Here is a 9296-nt window from a genome sequence, read left to right on the forward strand (position 1 = left end):
ACAATCGAGCATTGTGCGACCCTTGATTATAGCTCCGAACTTCAAACTAAAGCCGGCATTCATCCAAATGATTCAGCAATCAGCACAGTTCATTGGTTTGGTCGTTGAGGACCCAAACAACCATATAGAAGACTTCTTGGAAGTTTGTGATATGCTGAAGATTAATGGTGTATCAGATGATGCTATTAGATTGAGGGCTTTCCCATTCTCTCTCAAGGGAAGAGCCAAGCAGTAGCTACATTCTTTGCCCAAAGCCTCCATCACAACTTGGAACGAGATGGTTGAAGCTTTCCTTGCTAGATAATTTCCTCCGGGGAAGTCGGCCAAGTTTCGTAATGAGATATCGTCGTTTGTGTAGATGTAGTTAGAGTCATTGTTTGAGACATAGGAGTTCTTCAAGGATCTTTTGTGGAGATGCCCACAGCACGGATTTCCCGAATAGATGATTATTCAAACTTTCTACAATAGGTTGAATCCGAGTACAAGGTAGTTGTTAGATGCCGCCGCAGGAGGTACAATGGGGAGTAAAACCCCGGAAGAAGCCCGATAGTTAGTGGAAGACATGGCCATGAAGAGTTATTAGAGGAATCTGCAGGAAAGGAAGAAGGTGGCCGAGCTCCATGAAATAGATGCAGTAACTTCATTAGCGGCTCAAGTGGAATCGTTGAGTAAGAAGTTAGACCTTCTAACTTCTAATAGAGTGGCGGCCGTGACTACTTACACCGGGTGTGGTGGAGGACATGCTCCATCTGATTGCCCGATCTCTATTGGTGATGAATCCTCAATGGAGAAAGTCAATTTTGTGGGTAATGCAATGAGGAACCAAGGGAATCCATATAGCCACACCTACAATCAGGGTTAGAGGAGTCATCCCAATTTTTCATGGAGCAACCAAGGACCACAAAAGGCCATTGCACCACCGGGTTTCCAACAACAACAAGCCCCAAACATGGAGAACCAAGTTTTCGGCTTGGAAACCCGAATGACCCATTTAGAGAAGGCCTTGACTAGGTTTGTGCAATCGTCAAATACAAGGTTTCAATCTGTTGAGGCAACACTTCGCAACCACACCGCTTCTTTGCACAATCTTCAGAATCAAGTGGGGCAAATTGCGAAGTCTCTATCGGAAGGGAAAGAGAAGGAGATGGCACCCCCACCTTTCAAGCCAAGAATCCCATATCCCTCTAGATTGAAGAATGACCAAGGGGATGAACAGTACAAGAAGTTCCTGAGTTTGTTTAAGCAACTCCACATCAACATTCCCTTTGTTGAGGCATTATCCCAAATGCCTAAGTATGCAAAGTTCTTTAAAGACTTGTTGACCAACAAAAGGAAATTGGAGGAGAGTGCTTCTGTGATTCTAGATGCTTCTTTCTCGGCGGTTTTGCAAAAGAATATGCCGAACAAGCAGAAAGACCTGGGAAGCTTCATCATTCCGTGCAACATTGGCAATTTGAGTGAAGAAATGGCATTGGCAGACTCAGGGGCAGTATCAATGTCATGCCGTATGTTTTCTTTCAGAAGCTAGGCTTGGGAGAGCCTAGGTCCACTCGGATGACGTTGCAACTAGTGGACCGAACAGTGAGACATCCAAGGGGCATCGTTGAAGACTTGCTTGTCAAGGTGGACAAGTACATATTTCCTATAAACTTTGTAGTGTTTGACGTTGATGAGGATGAGGATGTACCTTTGATACTTGGGAGGCCATTCTTGTGCACTTCCAAGGCATTGATCGACATGGACAGCGGGGAGTTGACACTGAGGGTCGGAAATGATAATCTGACGTACCGCCTCACCGAAGCCATGCGACATTCTCTCGACTTCGATGATACTTTGTATATTCTAGACACTACTGATTAGATTGTTGATGAATCATGTAGGAAATGTTCAATCCTAACCTGTACGAGGGTTTGTTCGACCAAGAGGTGGACAATGTAGAAATAATGATGCTTGGTCGTTAGGAACAAGTACCAACTACTCCGGGGATCATGAAGAAGGTGCTCCGGAAGATGAAGAGGGCGAGGACACGCCACCGTAAACGCCCCAAGGCTGTTGAGGATGTGCGAGAACTGAACAAGTTGGATGAACCATGGCTAGGTGGTACCAAGCCCGATAACTCCCCCTCTACCTTCAATAGACTTTGCTCATCATGGTTTCAAGCTATGGGTAAGAGGCCAACCTTCATCTATGAACCCCCGTGAGATAAGGCAAGGTACGTCAAGCTTAGTGAAGTTAAACAAGCGCTTCTTGGGAGGCAACCCAAGCATTTATTGTTTTTCTAGTGTTTAGTAGTGTTTGCATGAATAAGGTGTCGAGTGTTGGTGTATATATGTTTTGAATGCTATTACTGCGAGTTTTCCATGGATTTTTCGTGCTTACGTGTGTTTTTAATGTGTTTGGTGAAGTTGGTTGGTCATTTGAGCATGTTTCATGTTTTTCTCTGTTGTATTTTGCATGCTAGACGTAGGCTCTGAGTGTATCTATGTGGTCAGTAATTTTTTGCAGAGCCTGCAGAGTTTTCTAAGGCATAAAGAGAAAACGCATAGGCGTGTGGAATTTCCACACTCCCGTGGGTTTCTACTAAGAGCTCATCCAGAGAAGGCACATGGACGTGGATTTGCCCCTGTGAACGGCCTTGTGAGTTTCACACGCTCGTAGGTAACTTCTACACGGGTGTGTGTTTTTCTGCAGAGACTTAGCTATTTATCCTGAGAGCACACAGGGGAGTGGACTCACCCCTGTGGGCGAACCTGTGACAAACGCACGAGCGTGGGTACTTCCCGCACGCCCGCGTGGATCTCTGCAGAAAAGCTCTCTTCCATCCCGAGAAGACACAGGGCATCGCTTGCCCCTCTGAGTTGGACCTATGAATATCCACGCCCGCGCGGAACTTCCGCATGGGCGTGCCAAACGTTTAGTAATTCTTCTCGGTTGGACAGAGAAGCCACAGGGGCGTGCATCTACCCTTACGGGTCGGGCGCACGGGCGTGGATATTTTCCACACGCCTGCACGGTTGCGTTCAGAGACAAAGGAGTGTTTTCCCAAGAGCGCACAGGGGTGTGCGTCTACCCCTATAGCTCTCTCCTTTAGAGGCGCACGGGTGTTTATAATTTCCACACGCTCGTGCGGATGAACAGAATGTCAAGAGGTGCGAGTTCTTTTTAAAGTCTCATCATTTCTCTTCATTTTCACACCTCATTCATCTGAAGGCACACCTGCACTCTTTCCGGACTTCGTGCTAACCATTTGGAGGGATTTTCACTTGGTTTTCCGGCCGAATCAAAGTTTTCAAGTTCAACTCATCGGTAAGCCCTATTTCTTATTTTTTTTCATCAATTCTTGATTTTAATCGATGAAACTGGTTAATGTTGCTTCGTTTCTACAATTAGAGGGGTATTGCATGCTTAGAACGAAGTTAGAAACAATTAAATGGTGTCTTCTTGGATTTTTGAGGCGTGGCCGTGCGGTTTTCACGCCCCATGGATCCACACGGGCGTGTGGAAATTCCACACGACTATGTGGATTTCTGAAGCATTATTCCTTTGAGCCAATTTGAAAGATTTCTTTTGTAATTCTTGCAGATATGGCCTCCCAGTGAAAGAAACAGGATGGTAAGAGGCCTCAAGTCTCCTGAGCCCGACCACATGGATTTCACGATTCCCGAGCATCAGGCTAACTTTGAGACGTTGTCGAGGCTACGATTTGGTCAGAAACATTTTGCCGACATCGATGCTTTACGGGAGATTCAGATGGCAGGTGCTATGGTGGAGGAGATAGAAGCCATGCTGGCGGTTGGCAACTGGGGTCATTTATTGTTGATTAGAGACCTTGCCATTTGCACATTAACGCTCGAGGTCCTAGCATCATTCTAGTTCGATCGCTCGTATCCAACTTTTAATAGTATAGGTGCTATACAGTTTCGAGCCCTCAAACAGTATCATAGCTTGAGAGTGACTCAGTTCTCTATCTTGATGGAGCTATATGATGTAGCTTATACAGAGACAGAGGAGTATGAGCAGTTTCTCACGGATTATCTCGGGAGTTTGACGCCGCAGTGTGCCTACAGTGCATTGTGTGGACAGGGGCAGTATGAGCCTGTGGTTTCTAAGGCCACCTACCTCTCTCGACCGGGCTACAGATACATTCACGCCTGTTTTAGCAGGTCAGTGAATGGGCGTGGCGATAATACTGGTGTGCTTAGCCTATAGGAGCTATTATACTTATATTCAATGGTACAGAGCACACCGATACATCTGGGACATATTCTGGCAGAGCATCTTCGACATCAGAGACAGTATGCCAGGATTGGTGCCCTATTCTTTGGTCCATACATTACGAGGCTAGTTATCGGTATGGGTCTACTTGAAGCGATCAGAGGTACTGAGAAGGCGACTGTACCCACTCCCCTGAGCATAGAGACGATGAGATTGATGGGGATGGTTCGTAGGGTCCAGTCTGGAGTTTATGCATTGATTACAGCTACCCCCGAGGTAGCAGAGGGAGATGACGTTGATGCCGAGGCTTCTCAGCCCGATCCCGAGCCTCAGCCGACACAGATGGAGACCGAGGCACCTCCTGCAGCACAGGATCTGCCCCCGGACCGAGATTGCTGAGGTCCAAGCAAAGATAGCATAGGTTTGGGCGACACAGGCTGCTTAGTACGCGGAGTTCATGGCACGTTTTGATATGTTACAGCAGATTCTTGAGCGAGACGTTGCCTCATCGTTTGTTTAGCGACCACGGACTCCTCAGGCTCCTCCGGCATCACCATCACCACCTCCACCGGTACCATTGGATTTAGCACCCGCTGCACCAGCAGAGCCGACAGCGAACGACACCAACATTTGACTTTATTTCTCATAAAGGACTTCCCTTCTGAGTTTATTTTCATTTTGTTGTCTCGAGTTGTATTCATTGCCTAATTTTTTTTTATACTCGAGTTGTTTTTGTTTTATTGAGCTTCTTTGAACCCCCTCGTGTATGCGTACAGATGGTCTTGTCAGTATGAGAACTGAGAGCTTGTCATGGACACGGCTATGGTGCTTAGGCACTTGGTCGTGTGTGCTTCACAACTCGTTGGAACTTTACCCCCAAGGATTTATCTCCATCAAATGCAACACTAGGAGTCAGGGGAGTATTGTTTTGATTGCTTCTCCCACATATGTTCTTGATTGATATATATTATGACTGAGCTTGCATGTGTACATTGGGGACAATGTACAACTTAAGTGTGGGGGGAGTTTCATAGTGCACATATCTTTTATATTAGTTTGATTGTTATACATGTTCACATAGCTAATGGCGATTCACCTTAGTTGCAATTATTGTATTCTTCAGTTTAGGAGAATTTTTAACATTGAATATTCTCTTCCTCTAGTTTTTACTTGAATTTTTAGGAATTTTTTCCCGATTCACACTTGTTACACTACTCACTCTTTAAACTCTTTTAGAAACTCAAGGATGTTAAAGGGACTAGTTATAGTTGTGTCTTGTGTTGATTTTCAAAAAAAAAAAAGTTTCGTTGTTTAGTTGTGCTTGTTGGGTGGAAAGAGCTACCACCTATGGAGTACAAAGCTACTCTCATAAGTCGGATACTAATTATGCCCTAATGAGAGAAAGAGCTATCTCATAGGATGAGTGAAAGCTACCACCCCAGTAGAAAGAGCTACCACCTCGAACGTGTGAAAGCCACCTAGCTGCCGCTTTGGAAAGGGCTACCGTAGAAGATGTGTGAAGCTACTACCATCTTTTCAAAATTTCAAATTTTCGTTACTTTTTTTGTAGATAAGTAAGTCCTTTCTACTTAGAACTTTGAGGAGTATATCTTGGGTTAACTTGAGTGAGTTTACACACACTTACACGATTTCGGGTTTGTTGTCCTTTTTGATTCAAGTTTTTAGGTAGAGCATTGATTTTTTCATATTTAATGTTGAAACTTCCCTTGTAAAATGTTATCTTTGTAAGCTTTAGTGAACCTATGGCCAAGCACTTCCAATATTTCCTTCATCTATGCCTTAATGTTTTAATTTTTTTTGCTTGAGGACAAGCAAAAGCTTAACTGTGGGGGGAGTTTGATAAGTGCTTGTGTGATAGGAATGCGAAGTGTTCTTTCCTTATGATGAGCATTACTTTTATCAGGTTTTAGCGCTAATATTTGTGCATTTATATTACTTTCATGCATATAGGGTTGTGAACTCGAATGTTAGAGAAAGAAGCCAATGGCACCATTTGGAGGAAATATTCAGAAGGATCAAACGCGAAGACATAAATAAGTCAGGTTCAAGATGCAAGAATGTGTGCCAACCTCCATGTATTCAAGTTAAGACAATGATTTGGAGGGGCACAAAGGCAGTCACATTCGAGTATCCCGGCTTGTGCATTAATAGCAAGATCTTGACTGATTAACCTGTTGTTGAAGGAGCGTAGCGACCTATGACGTAAATGTGTGCCCGTTTACGTTACCTCGATGAAAAAATGGATTCGGGAGTGTTTCTGGCTGGTACTGTAGCAAAGGCACTATAGGAATTTATTGTCGCATGTACTGTTCATAGCCGGCCGAGAAAAGTAAATTCCAGAGAATCCACACGGGTGTGTGGAAATTATCCACGCCCGTGTGGAAATTCCATGGGGCGTGTGGTGAATCCACAGGGGCTTGTGGATTCCCGATTCTAGCCATATTTAAGACCTATTTCAACCCCGATTTCAACATTCTTTTCTCCATAATTTCCCCAACTTGAGAAGGGGCGTCGGCTAGGGTTTGGGGAGGTATTTGCTAGGGATTGGGAGAGGTTTTGTGGCTCCGATATCACGCTTTGTTTGGAAGATGGTTTGTGAGAGAGCTTTCGTCGGCATCAATACGGCGAGGTGTATCCTTGGCCGGACAAAGGGACCCTTGGACGAGTAGAGGCTTCTCCACAAAACCATCATCATGACTATCGAGGGGGTTTTCTATGGATTACTTGTTTTTACATTCGATTTCATTGATTGTAACTAGCTCCATGGAGAGCTAAACACCCCAGTGGGTACATGGATTTGTGAACCCTAGGATGTATCCGTTTCATTAAACCTTTCATTATGCTTCCATTAATTGATGGTTCTAATTGAGTTTCAATCTTGAATGCTTGATTTTGTTAATACTCCCTTAGAGTGACACTAGGGTTGAGGATTCTTATTGGTAACCCTTGTGAGTGAGTGGCACACCACGAGAGTTAGTCAAAGCTAGATTGGAGAGGGCTAAGAAGTTGAGTCGAGAAGTAGCGTAGTGCCTCCCTCCTTTCCCATCCGATGTGATTTATCCTACCTCCATTTCCTCGAGTTCTTTGCAGTTATAGTAGAGTGAATGGGCTAATGGATGACCTTTCGCAGGGGCTTAGTTGTAGAGGGAACGGAGTGAAGCGTTGAAGTGATTTTAGCACCTAAGGCTTAATTGTGACTAGGGACCTTCCACCTGGACCAAAGGGTTAGGTCTACATTTAGGAAGAGGATTTATCACTTGGAATCCCTAGAACTCATTGCGATTCTATGCGAGTGCGAGGTTGAGAGATTGTTCAATTTCTCCTCCGGACATGTATAGAGTTAGGCATAGTTGACCTTAGATTTGGGACCATGTATTGAAGGATCTCCATGACTCGTTAAAGCATTAGTGAGAAAGCATAATAGAGGGTTTTGCACTTGGAACAATTGTCCTAAGCGGAACAATATCCGGGTACCCCATTTTTATCGATTGCCTTACCTCCCCTTTACATGTGCTGTCTTTCTTGTCTCTTTTACTTTTGTTACGTTATATCTTGTCACACAACTATTATACACTTTACGCTTAGTTTAGAAACAATTTAAGTGTTTTTATTCCCTACTCCCTATGGATACGATACCCACTCGTCTGAGATTTATTACTTCGATAAATCCGTGCACTTGCGGGACATACGCAAGAGGCATTTTGTCAGGACCTTCCACCTGGACCAAAGGGTTAAGTCTACATCTAGAAAGAGAATTTATCACTTGGAATCCCTAGAACTCATTACGATTCTATACTAGTGCGAGGTTGAGAGATTCTATAGAGTTAGGCATAGTTGACCTTAGATTTGGGACCATGTATTGAAGGATCTCCACGACTCATTAATGCATTAGTTAGAAAGCATAATAGAGGGTTTTGCACTTGAAATGATCGTCCTAGGCAGAACAATATCCGGGTACCCCATTTATATCGATTGCCTTACCTCCTCTTTACTTGTGCTATTTTTCTTGTCTCTTTTACTTTTGTTACATTACATCTTGTCACACAATTATTATTCACTCTTCACTTATTTAAAAAACAATTTAAGTGTTTTTTTCCTACTCCCTGTGGATACAATACCCAATTATCTGGGATTTATTACTTCGATAAACCCGTGCACTTGCAGGACATACGCAAGTGGCGTTGTCAGAGTGGTTCTACAGCTTTGAGACTCCGTTTCTCTTGGAAGATAGTTATTGGGGGAGCTTTCGTCGGCACCGATCCGGCAAGGTGTGCCCAAGGCTTGACAAGGGAACTTTTGGAGAGGATGAGGCTACTCCACAAGACCATCGACACGAATACCGAGGGGGTTTTCCTATTGATTACGTATTTTTACTTTCAATTTCATTACTGATTGTATCTTGCTTAATGGAGAGCTAAACCCCCTGTTGGTACTTGGATTTGTGAACCCTTGGATGTATTTGTTTCATTAACCTTTTATTATGTTTTTCTTAATTTATGTCTTTAATTGAGTTCTAATCTTGAATACTTGTTGAATGATTTCTCCCTTAGAGTGACACTAGGGTTGAGAGTCCATCTTGGTAATCTTTGTGAGTGAGTGAGACACCATGAGTGTTAGACAAAGCAATATCAGAGAGGGTCAAGAGGGTGAGTCGAGAGGTAGCGGAGCGTCCCCTTTCCCCTCCAGTGTGATTTATCCTACCTCCACATTCCAAGAGTTCTTTGCGGTCACATATTGGAATAAGGTATGAACTCCGCTGGGGCTTAGTTGCACGAGCAACAGAGTGAAGCGTTGAAGTGACTTTAACACCTCGGACTTAATTATGACTAGGGGTCTTTCGCCTGGACCGAAGGGTTAGATCTACATATTGGAATAGGATTTATCACTTGGAATCCGTAGAGCTTCTTACAACTTTACACGGTGTGAGGTGTTGAGACTGGTTGATTTCTCCGCCGGGGCATAGTGTAGAGTTAGTCATGGTTGACCTTAGGTTTTGGACCGTGTGTTTAATGGATGTCCACGATTCATTAAGCATTAGTTAGGAAGCATAATAGTTGGTT

The 9296-nt window shown here is 44.0% G+C and overlaps 1 non-coding gene across 1 annotated transcript; it reads right to left on the minus strand.

Annotated features, from left to right (window-relative positions):
• Positions 1–326: 326 nt before the first annotated feature.
• Positions 327–432, minus strand: LOC120268156. The gene has a single exon (XR_005538825.1). It is a non-coding gene; the product is annotated as a small nucleolar RNA R71 (small nucleolar RNA).
• Between the last annotated feature and the right edge of the window lie 8864 nt (positions 433–9296).

This window comes from Dioscorea cayenensis, chromosome 8 (assembly GCF_009730915.1).
Source record: "Dioscorea cayenensis subsp. rotundata cultivar TDr96_F1 chromosome 8, TDr96_F1_v2_PseudoChromosome.rev07_lg8_w22 25.fasta, whole genome shotgun sequence".
In the NCBI taxonomy this organism is placed as follows: Eukaryota; Viridiplantae; Streptophyta; class Magnoliopsida; order Dioscoreales; family Dioscoreaceae; genus Dioscorea; species Dioscorea cayenensis.